The sequence below is a fragment of the Dasypus novemcinctus genome, chromosome 22, assembly GCF_030445035.2.
Source record: "Dasypus novemcinctus isolate mDasNov1 chromosome 22, mDasNov1.1.hap2, whole genome shotgun sequence".
In the NCBI taxonomy this organism is placed as follows: domain Eukaryota; kingdom Metazoa; phylum Chordata; class Mammalia; order Cingulata; family Dasypodidae; genus Dasypus; species Dasypus novemcinctus.
The window spans coordinates 52,458,679-52,473,218 of record NC_080694.1 but is presented as its reverse complement, the minus strand read 5'-3'; the positions used below and the strand labels follow the sequence as shown (position 1 = coordinate 52,473,218).

At 44.3% G+C, this 14,540-nt stretch overlaps 1 long non-coding RNA gene across 1 annotated transcript; it reads left to right on the top strand.

Annotated features, from left to right (window-relative positions):
- Positions 1–1,741: 1,741 nt before the first annotated feature.
- Positions 1,742–3,146, top strand: LOC131275230 (uncharacterized). The gene is made up of 3 exons (XR_009182643.1): positions 1,742–1,810; positions 2,153–2,320; positions 2,978–3,146. It is a non-coding gene; the product is annotated as an uncharacterized lncRNA (long non-coding RNA).
- Positions 3,147–14,540: the final 11,394 nt, after the last annotated feature.

The window sequence follows — 14,540 nt, the reverse complement described above, 5'->3', positions numbered from 1 at the left end:
CCCACTCTTCCTCTTCCATTCCTTGTCTCTAGTGCTTGGCATAGTGGTCAGCATGTAAAGAAGATTCGTTCAGTGTTCGTTGAATGAACGTGGGATCAAATGAATTCTTTTAATGCGTTGCTGCACTTAACAGTTCTGATTGAGGCGCTTTTGCACCAGGAACCATCTTTGCTACTTTCTGGGGTTCATTTCTGAAATAAAGTCTTGTGTTTACAGGGATTTCTGAAAGCACATCATCTGAAATAATCCCTTAGGCGGTCATTTTGCATGGTCTGAAACCCCCTGTCCATATCCACACAGTTTATTTCCTTTTTATCAAATAGACCCAATAGGTGGAAGAGGCAGGAGACCTGCTCTCCGCCCTTTAAGAGCTTAGCATGTGGCCGGCAAGACAGGGTCAAGAGTAGAGCGTGGAGGGAGGGCCCGGAGAATCCCAGCCTGTAGAAGGGGTAAACGGTGGTTGGTTGCCTTACCTTGTTTCCCTGCAAGTTTAGAGGTTCTTCACTTTACGGTGCCTGAAGGTTACCCAGATGGTGACACCACAGCACGCCACGCTCATACCCAGGTGAGGTTAAGCTTGCTCTTGTCCTGAAATGTCCTGACTCCCACCTTCTAGTCCCAGAGGTGAGAGGAGCAGGCTGCACTTTGACCCTTGCCCCTTGGGAGGGACCTTTCTTGAAGGTGCCAGGCTCAGGGAAGGGGGAGATGAGCCCAGGAATGAAGGTGTTGGCTTGGAGAAGGCCCAGCGGCCGGGAGCCGTGTCTTCCTTCCTTAAACTTACCTAAGGCTATCATCTGCTACGGGAGGGAAAACTAACATTTACGGACAGTTCCTTTTACTGTGTCACCTCATGGGGTTCTGGAAATTTGGCATTATTACCCTCTTTTTGCAAGTGTGGAGAACTCAGAGACTAACTAACTTTGGCCAGCATCATCCAGCTAGTCAAAGCTGGGGTTTGTATCTGAATTACATCTCAGCCCCGGGTATAGAAGCACTTTTGCTTTCAGAGAGACAATTTTTTTAAACAAATCAATTTTATTGATACATATTAATAAAACATAAATTTCATCCAAAGTGTACAGTCAGAGAGGTATTTGGTATAATCACAGAGTTGTGCATTCATCACTTCAGTCATTATTAGAGCATTTTCATCATTCCAATAATAAACAAACAGACAAAATTCTTCACCTCTCTATCTCAGAGATAAAATTTTAAAGCCGCAAGTAAGCCGAAGCTTCTAAATGCAGGCCCTGCGGCTGGGGGGAGCTTGCTAAACATTCACGGAGTGGGAAAGTAGATTTGCTGTGAAAACTACATGCTGCCTGGAGCTGCTTCTGTCTTCTAATGGGACTGACATAAATCATATGAATGGAGGATAATGTAAGTTTCTGCTGGTGAGAGAGGTAAGAGGCGGGGTGGGGGGATCCAAGCCAAATCATTCTGTTCTGTTAAAGAGAAGGTGTGTTTTGAAGCTTCTCCCAGTACTTTGTGCTCTTAAAAGACCTTCTGTGCGCGAGAGAGAGATGCAAACTGCTTTGCTAGAGAACGGAACCGAACGTCGGGAGAACTAGGCAGAAACTTCTTGGGAGTAGAATGAGATAGCAGAAAGTAGGGGGCCTCAGGAAGAGAATTCCCAGCGGGTGGACTGGCCAGCAGGACCTTTCAGAATGCAGGGGCAGAACTGCTGAGCTGCTCTACAACATTCTTTGATCTCCACGGTGAGAGAGGGTTTTAATCTGCAGAAAGGGCTGACTCCATTCCAGTTTAGGCTGGCTTTGGGAGGAGAGAAGAGGACAGCCTGTGAAAGAGTGTAAGTAGTAAAGGCTGGAGAGTGGGTGATCGCTGGGAGCCATCTGAGCCTTCCTTGAGAATTCCCAGAAGGTCTGGTCAAAATAATGGCCCTGGGCATGGGCCTCTGAGGCTCACTGTTGACATTTTTCAGCACTGGGCCATGTCCTAAAGCTGGAGACTTTGGGATACACAGGAAACAGGGATGGTAATCTGTTTGGGTTACAAACTAACTCGAGGGCTCCACTCCCAAGATAAGGAGTTTCACCTTGGAATCAGTCTTCTTAGCTCCCCACAATACTCGGATGTGTAGCCAGGTTTGGGAACAACTGGTTTACCTTTTTTTTTTTTTTTTTTTTTTTAGCACCACAAATCTCTTACGTGACTGAGTCGAGGACAGAAGCAGATCCTCTGGACCCAGGAGGGTGTCACTCCCACAGATGCCTGGCACGGGGACTAAGATGAGCCCTCCCAGGCTTCTGTGGCATGTTCTAGTGTGAGAATATCCCTCCAAGGCCTGAGAGTGTCGTAGGTGAGAGTCTGGCTGTGCTCCAGGGACCTGAAGGGCGGCATTCCTGGGCTCCCTGGCCTGGTGGTGTCATGTCACCTCGGCAGCCTCCCAGGACTGAACAGCCTCCCAGGACTGAACTACCAAGCCGGTAGCAGCAGGACTTTTCTGGACAGCGCAGCATTTCCCTTTATGCCTCTCTGGCTCCACATAGATAGCAGTGAGGATCAAATGGCCTTGTTTTGTTCTCAGACCAAATTCAGCTGGGATAAGCACTTTATACAGGAAAATTTGCAGGATCTCAGCAGTTGCCATTCACCCCGGGCCTTCTTTCTGCCCATTGTCCTGTGTTTCACAGGCTCTGTTGACCTTTCAGAGTTTCCTCCTGCAGGCCCAGGTTTGCAGCTGCCTCTGGATGCAGAGGACCAGATGCTGGAACAGCTTTTCTGCCTCCTCACCAGTCCTTTCCCCTCCAGTCCACACTCTGCCAGAGGGGCCTTTCTGAGCAGCTCATCTAATCACTCCTCTCCTTAAAACTCCAGGTGGCTGCCTGCTGCCTGCAGAAGAGCCCCAGCCTGTCCGTTCAGCCTGGTTTCCTGCCCCTGCCCCCAGGCCCCCCTTCTGACCCATCCCAGCAGCAGGGAGCTACCTGCCACTCTACCTTTCACCTGCCTTTTCCAGGTATGCGCTTTCCAAAGCAGGCCTGCTGCTTCCAGCCGTTTAACCATTGCCCGACAGGCGACTGTTTCTTTAACCTCTCTGATCTGTAGGATGTCTTTGCACAGGAAACGTGGACTGAAAAGCAAGACAGTTTTGGTCTATGAAATGAAATAAATCTCCCCAAAACCTATCACATAGCTTCTTACATCAGAATGAGTTCACTGCCTTCTCAGGCTTGCCAAACTTGAATCGCCATTAATCAAGATTATTTATCAACAGTTGTAATAAAAAAGATTAGGAAAATGAATCTGTACAGAACAGAGGTAAAGTACCTAAAATATATTTGTACATAAAGTACATAAAACCCCCAAACTTCCTGGGGTCTTTAAAAATGGGCAACCCACAAGCATATTTTGCAACAATAGATCTCAGATGTGTGAAGTATTGAAATAAAAATAAAAGGTTTCAGGTTTATTTTTATCAGTGCTAACTATGGCTGAATTGGCAATACTGAGCCAGGTTATCATAGTTATGGGGGCTTTAAAACTTAAAATTTGAAACAATCATTTGTAAACTGGCTTCTAACGTCACTTCCTTTAAAATGCCAATAAGCACATATTGAATACATACAGAGATAAAGACAGATGACATAAAACCACTACTCCCACAGTAGTTTGAACTCAAGTCCTGATAAGGGAAACTATGAGACACTTCAAGAAGAAAGCACAATTTAAAACCTCAACGTCCTGCCTGTGGAAGTTGCTGAATCACTGTTTCCTGTGCGTCTTCAGCAGCGAGGGTGGTAGAATTACAAGAAAGTGCCCAGAGGAAGCTTTGCAGCAGGCAGGTTCAGGGAGCAGGGAAAGGGCTCCAGCTGCGCTTCCCTTTTTGCTGAGCTGCCTGGCACCCCTGAGCAGTGGGACTTCGTGGTGTGATGCATTAGAGCATTAGCAATCTCAGGCCTTGTCTGAAGTCGACGTTTGGCAACGTCTCCGTGGATTTTAGGTAAATAAGGAAGTGGTCAAAAAGACACGAGTAATAACAGCGTCTTTGAAATATAAGTGATAAATCATCTCTCTATCCAGATGATCTCCCTTTCTTGACCTGCTCGTGTATGGTTTCATCTGAAGTGTAAAGTAGTGACATCCTGTGGACATTTGCGGTAATTGCAGGTGACTTTGATTTTGAATTACAAAAACTAAGCGTGTGTGCTTTCATTCATTCATAAATTCTGAGCAGTTATTGCTGCTTTAATTTCTCTGGTGTTCCCTTTGGACAGTAAATGTTAGTAGAAGTGATGGTTAGACTTCATGATTGTTTTCCTGTGGAGTCAAATATTGAATTGATTCCTTGCCCTACCCTCTCCCCATTTCAGGAAAAACAAACAGTTAAGTGCATGAACATAAAACATGCAGGGCAGCGGGCTTGACCCAGTGGTTAGGGCGTCCGTCTACCACATGGGAGGTCCGTGGTTCAAACCCCAGGCCTCCTTGACCCGTGTGGAGCTGGTCCATGCACAATGCTGATGCACGCAAGGAGTGCCCTGCCACGCAGGGGTGTCCCCTACATAGGAGCCCCACACGCAAGGAGTGCGCCCCGTTAGAATAGCCACCCTGTGCGAAAAAAGTGCAGCCTGCCCAGGAGTGGCGCCGCACTCATGGAGAGCTGACACAGCAAGACGACTCAACAAAAAGAGACACACATTCCTCGTGCCTCTGATAAGGATAGAAGTGGTCACAGAAGAACACACAGCGAATGAACACAGAGAGGAGACACCTGGGGAACTGGGGGGCGGGGGGCGGGGCAGGGGGCGAAGGGGAGAGAAATAAAAAAAGAAAAAAAAACATACAGGTAAGAGGTTTGTTTAAGGCCTATTTCTGCTACCTACTCTCTGTAATTTTGGAGAAAGTGAGTAACCTCTCTGAATACTTTTCCTTTTAGGTATGAATAATAGCCCTAATTACCTTTCAGAATTATGGGTGTTAAATGAGAAAAACCCTAATGTGAGTTATTAAGTTGATAGACTTCTAAAATCATGGCATAGTGGAGATAATCAGGTCATTTTGATAATGGGGCCATAGAAGCTCCTTGGATATCAATGCTCTCCTCTTAAAAGGTGAGGGTTAAATAAGCTGACCAGTCAGTCGCCTCTGCTCCCAACGTGTGTGGTATCTGATGAGTCTCTTTAAGGTGGTGTTTCCGGTAGTGGACTCCCGGTCTGTGGTTGTCACAGCCTGAGCTTACTTATTTTTTGGTCTATAACTTTGTGATAAAGCATTTTGTCTTCTGGGTAGCAAGTTCTGGGTGGCTAACTTCTGGAGGAAATTCAGGGGTTTTGTATGTTATCGTTCATCACTGACATTTCAGTTTTCTGCTTGAGGTAGCCCGGCAAGTTTTCTGAGTCTAGAAAGAAACAGGTGAACAGTTTGGCAAATATTTAAACCTCCATTGTGTGTGCAGCAGGCACAATAAGCACATTGTTCACACAATTATGACACAGGCCTCCGCTTGTTTCTGTTCGGAGATTTCTGGGCCAAGCAATGCAGTGTGTGTCAATCTTAACAGCTAGGTCTCACTTCCCAGCTCATTTGTTTCTCAAAACGGACTTGGGTAAAAGTCACAAATTGAGTTTCTGCCTTACTGTCATTCTGGGGTTAGATTTAAAAGCATATGAGGTGTTTAGCTATCACTGAAATACAACAATGTATTAAAAAGGAGCTTATCTTTTAGGGAAGCCCCACTTCCTTCTTTCTTTTTCCCTCTGTTTCTGTTTCTCTTTCTTTCTTTTTAGCTTTCTAAACAATACCATCAGGAGCAGAAGTGACATTCCATTTCACCCCACCTTTTATTTGTAAATGGCAGTTTACAAAGGCCTGCCCCAACCATCTGAAGTTAGTGGATCCAGGAACTGCGTCTGGGATGGGAAGTGCTCTGCTTCCCTCTTGGGCTTACCTCTGGCTGGCACGCCAGACTATGGAAACTGGGAGGTGTAAGCTCATTTCAGGAATTATTTCAGAAACTCTTCTTGTGTTCTGAGTGGAAATAAATTGTGTTTAAAATTTCTGTTTTAATCTTTGTTAATCTCTGAATGAGGGTTGATCCCTTAGAGAGAGAGAGAGGCCTCCAGCTGGTTTGGGTTGTTTCCCCAGAAGTGGATTCTGAGATGAGGATTTAATTTTAAGTAAGAATAGTTTCTCTGGAAGTGATCCTGAGAAGGATTTGGAATGGGGAGGGGACATAGTACCAAGTGCCTTAATAGCATGTCACCACTGTGGGGACCCGGGGCGCAGGGCCAGTAGGCATTACTGGACACAGTGTAGACCTGGCTGCCGCGTGTCCCACCTGAGAGGAGGGGAGGCTGGGCTGTTTAGGGACCAGCCTCATTTGTCATTGAGACAACTCCCCAGCTGCATGCCCTGTCTTACAAGAAGGCTGGCCCCTGGGCAGAGCTGGCGCGGATTGCAATAAGACGCTGCTGGCATGCTCAGGAAAGGGGGGTGCTGAGGGGATGTACCTTACACAGACACACATGGGTTTCCTGTCTGTGACTTACGTTATTTCTGATTGAATCACACATGTAGCACCATGGAACATGCTGAGGGGGGTGCAGAGTTAATTTAAGATCTAGGGCCTCTACCTATCATAATTGGCTAATTGACAATACACATTCGAGACCAGTAACACCTGAAGACAGTGTATTATCAAGTGTCAACACAGGTAAAACAGATACCAAGGACTATAAGAGTTCAGAGAAAGGAGAGACCAATTGGGCAAGCCCAGCCTTGGTGAGGGAGAACTCCAAGGGCTGATGGTACTTAGTGAAGGGATGAAGCCATTTCTGCAAGAAAAGCAAAGGAGCAAAGGCTTGGGGTTAGAAATGAGCAAGTTGTGCCTGTTTTGGGCTGTGAGGAAAATGATGAGTTAGATCTTTCTAGAAGTTTTATGTAGTGGAGGTTGGGTAGATCTGAATTTTGGGATGTCTTGGGCATCTGTGGTGGTGATGGCAAATAAATTTGACCTCACTTTGGTAACTTCATTCGATGGGTAAAAGCTCTTCGCATCTCCATTTTGAGAAGGAATCTTCTCAAATGTATCGAGATGTCTGCTTGGGATGGAATGGAAAGCGGAGGCAGGTAATTTCTCCTTTTTATTAAATTAATATGTGCATATAGTTTAAAAGAAAAAACAGCTTTAGAGGTTCATGATGAGATATGAATTCAATATAAAAGTATATCTAATATTTTAAAATAAGTGGTAAAAATGAGTTTTCACATACAAAGGGACAAAGGTACTACCCAAACAGATGGGATGGAAGAATGCAGCTAAAGCATGCATAGAGTAAAGGTTATAGCTTTAAATTTATACATCATAAAAGAATAACATTTGAAAATAAATGGGCTAAGCATCCCCCTTAAGAAGTTAGCATAAGAAATGTTAATTAATCCCCCTACCCACAAAAGAAAGAAGGAAATAATAAAGGTAAGGGAAAAAATAATGAAAAAGAAAATAATGTAGAAGATCAATAAAGCTAAAAGTTGGCTCTTGGAAGGAACTAATATTCATAAATTTCTGGCTAGCCTGTTTAAGGAAAAACAAATAGAAAATAAATAACTACTAACATCAGGAATTGAAAAGGAGACAACACTATATAGATTGTGCTGCAAGCATTTAAAAGACTGTAGGAGAATATTAGTGAAGCAGGCTAGTAAGGTAGGGAATAGAAGGATCTGGAACCTGACAGGGAGTCCATGTGGACATCTGGAACCCCCAAATGGGTGCTGGAGGAACCCCGCCCCCAGGGTTCTGCTACCCAGAACAAAGACTCCTTCCAAGGAACAAGAAAAGCCTGGATGTTCTCTAGAAACTTTATCGTTGGGTCCTCACTAAGGAATTGATGGGTGGGGTAATCAATTCAAACAGCAAACAGCTGGAACCCCCTCCCCTGCCATTAGCAAAGGGGTGGAATAATTAACAGTTTAAAAGCCAGGCACAACCCGGAGCCTGGGCTCTCGTCTTGCTCTTTTTGCCTATGGATGCTTCCTGCCTCTTTTGTATCATGTTTTGCCATTTTCCCACTGCCTTGAGGCCATGCTAGTAAACCTGGGAACTTACAATCTATAATGGGGAATTGTAGCTTGTAAATCAGCTCTCTTCATCCCTTTCACCCCTTTTCTTTCTACCTGAGACCACTGCTCTGTTATTTTCTGTTATTTTCTCCCATTTCTCTTCCCTCCCTACCTGAATAAATTACTGGCCTAACTCACCCGGCGTGCTTTTGAAATTCATTTCTGCAGCATAGCCAAGAACTTAGATAGAATCTGGTAACATTAGGAGCAGCTTTAAACAGCACATTTGATAAGCTAGAGGAATAGATAAATCCCTCATATTATCACAGCTGACCAAAACTGATGCAAGAAGAAATAGAAAAATCAGAATGATCCTATAGCTATTAAATATGCTGAACTCATAATTAAAGACCTTTCCACAAAGAAAACTTTCATCTCAGAAGTCTTTACTGGCAAATTCTTCCCAACATTTAAGATAATATAAAAAAATCCATTTAAAAAGAAATGACATCTATAAATATAGTATAATTTTGAGTTCAGAGACATTAAATGATTTGAATGTAATTGGAAGAAAATCAACCAGCATGAGTTTATAACTACAGAATTCCACCATCAAGTTGTATCAAAAATACAATGATGCAATAATGCCAGGACAATTTGGACAAACCTAATTTGGACACAGAAGTAGACCGTGCTGTGGGATGGCTCAAGGGGTGGTTGTGATACAGGTTAGAAATCTGGGAGTGGTCAGAGGAAGGAACCAAGGAAGGAGATTGTAGCTTTGTATAAATAGCAAAACCCATGGGAAACGGACTTTGGCCCAGTGGTTAGGGCGTCCGTCTACCACATGGGAGGTCCGCGGTTCAAGCCCCGGGCCTCCTTGACCCGTGTGGAGCTGGCCCATGCGCAGTGCTGATGCGCGCAAGGAGTGCCGTGCCACACAGGGGTGTCCCCCGCGCAAGGAGTGCACCCATAAGGAGAGCCGCCCAGCGCGAAGGAGGGAGCAGCCTGCCGACGAATGGCGCCGCCCACACTTCCCGTGCCGCTGACGACAACAGAAGCGGACAAAGAAACAAGACGCAGCAAAAAGACACAGAAAACAGACAACCGGGGGAGGGGAGGGGAATTAAGTAAATAAAAATAATTAAAAAAAAAAAAAAGACAAAAAAAACCCAAGCATGTGTCTTTAAAAACTTTTGGAATCCTGCAGATGCATTGTTTCTTCCACCTTCTGGTCATGTTTGTGTAGTTAGTAATATAGTTTTTTTTTTTTCTTTTTTTCTTTTTTTAATGTTACATTAAAAAAATATAAGAGTTTCCCATATAACCCCCACCCCCCTCACCCCACTCCTCCCACATCAGCAACCTCTTTCATCATCATGGCACGTTCATTGCATTTGGTGAACACATTTTGGAGCACTGCTGCACCACATGGATAATGGTTTACATTGTAGCTTACACTCTCCCCCAGTCCACCCAGTGGGCCATGGCAGGACATACAATGTCCAGCCAGCATCTGTCTCTGCAGTACCACCCAGGACAACTCCAAGTCCTGAAAATGCCCCCACATCACGTCTCTTCTTCCCTCTCCCTCAGGAGCTACCGTGGCCACTTTCTCCACATCATTGCTACAGTTTCTTCCATTACTAATCAATAGTTCCCATAGAAGAATGTCAATAAGTCCACTCTATTCCTCCATTCTGTGGGCTCTGGGATGGTTATGTTCACTTTACCTCTATATCGAGAGGGGGCTTAGATTACACATGGATGATGGATGCATTTCTCCTGCTTGTAGTTGTAGGCATTCTTGGCTCCCTGGTGTGGTAGCTGACCTTCTTTGCCTGCCTGTTAGCTGGCCGGGGTAAGTCCAATAAGCCAGAGGGTAGGAGTTGAAAGTCTTCTGAGGCTCAGGGCCTGGCTGTTACATGGACAGTCCAGAGATTCAGTTCTCCTGAGTATACACCAACTCCAGCACCAACCACAGGTCTGGTAAAAGTGACAGAAGAGGCATGTTTAGAAAGGTCACATCTGAGTCCAACTCCATCACACTCAGGAACACAAACTCCAAAGTAAGGCCAACTGACATGACACTGAACTCCAGAGCCATCTGCCATGACCATAGAACCTGTGGGTCTCTGTAGCCCTCAGGAGAACCAGTATTTACTGGTTGTATCTACTTTGGCTGTCTCTGGGACCCTGCTGAGGCATGCGTAAGTGCGACCCCTCTGATGACCTCCTGACTCTTTTTTGGAGGCTCATAGCCATATTAACTCATTGTCCTTTCCATTTCCCCCTTTTATCAAGGTCAAAGAGCAGTTTTTAACACCTGATATTACATGTAGGCTGAGATATTCTGTTGGTCTGAGTTGACCCTTTTATTCAAGGTCTTTTTCTAGTTACATCATCAGCTGGTGCTTCATAGTAATCCCTTGGCACCAGGGTGGTTCATCCCTGGGAGTCATGCCCCACACTGGGGGAAGGTAATGCCTTTACATGCTGAGTTTGGCTTAGAGAGTGGCCACATTTGAGCAACATGGAGGATCTCAGGAGGTAACTCTTAGGCACCTTGCAGCTCTAGGCCTAGTTCATATTTCAGGTGCATAGGCTCATAAGCATAGTTATCAGTATCAAGGGCTCATTGCTGGACCATCCTTCTTAGTAATATATATAATATATTATGTAATATATATAATAATATATAGGCAGGTGCCCCATCAGTGAAACTATCTGATCAGTATTACTCCTGGAAGGACTCCAGGCTATAGATAAGTTGCCTGGTGAGTTGGTCTGAGATTGGGATGAGCTTGGCAGCTCTGGCTTCAAATGTTTTTCCTGCGTGGTCCTCTGTTTGCTTCTGCTTCCAGACCTTCCCCCCACCTGTTCCTCAAAAGCAGCCAACTTAACCTTTTGAAGTTCTTTCCTCTGTTTTATCTCCGTATTTCCTCTTAACATTCTATTGCTAAGTGACTTACCTATTTTAGTCCTTATATGTGGACTCCTTACTATGGTAGATTTTAACTTTGTAATCCCTTCTTTACTTCCCCTTTTCTCACCCTCCTAATATTCACTAATTATAGGTCACTATGTAAATAATGTGCACTATTAAGTCAAAAAGTATACCATAATATTTCTTTTCTTGAACAGCTTTTATATAATTACCTCTTTTTTTGTTTGTTTTAGTTTCTATATACCTGTTGGTAATCCCTCCCAAACTCTTTCATAGATCTATAACATAACTCTCAATAATATTATTTCTTACCCAGTCAATCCCTGAAGATAGTTTATTAATACTAGTTTCCCCCCTCCCTGGAGATACCACCCTGAAATTTTCTACTGTTCTCATTCTCTTGGCCTACTTCCCATCTCCATCACCCTAGGAATTGCTTTCACCACTGTCCTGTGTTGGAACCCCTGTTTTGTGGGATCCATTGCCCTATTCTTTCTTGGTTTACTCCCTTCTTTTGGTGGAGCACATTCTGGAGTAGTTTCAGGAGAAAGGTTGCAGACAGGGCTTGAACCATTTAGAAAGTGAGCTGTCTGGGATCTGGGACCACTGCTCATTTCTCCTTCTCTCCTTCAATATAGCATAGAGTGGCTCTCAATCAATATTGTTGATTGAATGGATGAATATAGATAACCCATTCTCTTTCTGAAAAATAGAACACATACATTACTTTTTTGTGCTAAGATTTTGGTTGATCCCATCCCTTTGCCCTTTCTGCTCTTGGGCTCTGTGAATGCATTATCTAGAATATATTCTTCCCCATGTTCCTCTCTCACTTTGTCTTATTCAAACTGGTTTGAAATTGGTGCATCCATCACTTGGAATCAAAAGAAACTGCATTTTTCTGGGGTGTTTGGCATCCTTTACAATGAGTACATGTCATTTCCATGAAAACACTTTTTAAACAATAATAAGTTATTCTTGTTTAAATGTTTAAAAGTACCCTTCAATCTTCATGGTGCTTATCAAGCCACAGGACTGGGAGTGCTGATGAGAAACACTGGGACAACCTGGAGTTAAAATTAGGAGACTGAGATTCAGATAAAACTTACTGGTTGTGTGCCCTTAAGCTTAAGACTTAGCTTTTTAGATCTCATGTTCCTCATCTGTATGATGGTGTAAGAATAGTGATTATCTCAAAGCATTGTGGTAAAGAAGGGAAAAGTGTGTATAAAATACCTGGCACATGGCAAAATCTCAGTAAATGTTTTTAGTAAGTGTACTGAAGATTGGAGTGAAGGTAGCAAGAGAGGCATGAGCTCACATGATTAAGCTCTCTCTGAGGATAATGATATCCATAATGACTACCATTTATTGTGCTTTTGCTGTGTGCCTGGAACAGTGCTGAGAACTTAATTTATGTTACCTCATTTAATTCTCATGCTCTTCGAGGTCAAATCAGAATATGATGAGTGGCTTTCAGTGTTGATTCTAAAATCTGAGGAGAGAGTCTGAATATCAGGTGAGGTGTGGTAGGGCAGAATACACCTGCTTTCTCCCCCAGTGATGCCTGCGTCCTAATCTCCAAAGCCTGTGACTGATGCATTACAGATCAAAAGGCAATTGGGTTTTGCAGATGGACCCTTGATTAGGCTGGCTAATCAGCTGACCTTAAAATAGGGCCATTATCATGGATTTTCTGGGTGGGCCCAATGTAATCACAAGGGTCCTTAATTGTGGAAGGAGAGGGAAGACTCTGTCACAGTGATGAGATTTGAGAAAAACTTCACCAGCCACTGCTGGCTTTGAAGATGGAAGGAACCACGAGTCAAGGAATGTGGGCAGCCCCTAGAATTCAGAAAAGGCAAGAAAGCAGATCCCTATCCCCCCATTTCCTCCAGAAAGGAGTGCAACCCGGACGACACCTTAGTTTTAGCCCAGTGAAACCTGTTTTGGACTTCGGACCTCCAGAACCCAGATCATGAATTTGCATTGTTTTAAGTCACTGAGTCTGGGATAAGTTGTTACAGCGGCATCAGGAAACTAATACATGAGGTCAGCTGTCCCCATCACTAGTTTAAACTGCTAGGGCCAGGGAAGCCTCTTGCCACCTCTCTTCTGGAACAGGGCAGTAGCCTCATGGTTGGTCTCCCTGCCACAGCTTTATTCTCAACAAACAACTGGAGTGGCTCCATTTAAACATAAGTGGCAGGAAAAGGATGTGGCTCAACTGATAGAGTGTCTGCCTACCATATGGAGGGTCCAGGGTTCGACCCCCAGGGCCTCCTGACCTGTGTGGTGAGCTGCCCATGAACAGTGCTGATGCAGGCAGGGAGTGCTGTGCCACGCAGGGGTGTCCCCCGCATAGGAGAACCCCATGCACAAGTAATGTGCCCCGCAAGGAGAGCTGCCCTGCGTGGAAAAAGTGCAGCCTTCCCAGGAGTGGCACCACACACACAGAGAGCTGATGCAGCAAGATGATGCAACAAAAAGACACACAGATTCCTGGTGCTGCCTGACAATACAAGTAGATGCAGAAGAACACACAGCGAATGGACACTGAGAGCAGACAACGGGGGGGGGGGGGGGGCGGGGGGGAGCGGGGGTTCAGGGATGGGGAGAGAAATAAATTTTTTTAAAAAAAAGAGATAAGTGGGGCCATGGCAGTCCCTCGGTGGCCCCCTCTCCCACACACTGCTGAGTTCCCAGTTCCTAGAGTGGTGCCTGGGGCCTGGGGGCTTGTCACCACATGGTGTTAAGGAAGGAAGACTGTCTACATCCCACAAAAGCTGGTATCAGCCAAATGGAGAAAGTAAATTACTACCAGAATTCTACTACTCAAAAGTGGTTACTGATGTCATTTTAAAAGCATTTTATTTTGAAATACTTTCAAACTTACAAGACAGTTTCAAAAATAGGCCAAACCACATACAGAGAATTCCAACATACCCCAACCCCACCAGATACCCAAGTCAAACAATTTGAACATTTTGCAACATTTTCCGTATCTTTCTGTCATTTATCTAAACCATCCATTTTCTTAACACTTGAATGTAGGTTGTATACATTATGCTGTTTGAACACTTAACACTGTCATACGCATTTCCTAAGAACAAGGATATTTGCTTAAGTAACCACCTTAAGTGTGGTTATCAAGTTCTAGAAATTTAACATTCATACAGTCTATATTCCAATTTTTTTCACTTATCCCAATAATGTCCTTTTGAGCCTTTTCTCCTATCCTGACAGACCCAATCCATGATCATGGATTGCATTTAATTGTCATTGTCTTTAGTTCTTCTTTCTTTCCTTTTTAAAATTATGGGCACACATATATGCAACATGAACTTTCCCATCTCAACCACTCCCAAGCATACCATTCAGTGGCATTAATCACATTCACAATATTGTGGAACCTTTACCACCTTCCATCACTAAAACATCACCACCTCCTCAAACAGAAACCCTAAACCCATTATCCATTAACTACCCGTTTTCCCTGCCCCACCCCTGGCAACCTGTACTTTAATTTCTGCCTCTATGAGCTTGCATATTCTATGGTATTTTCTTTGTG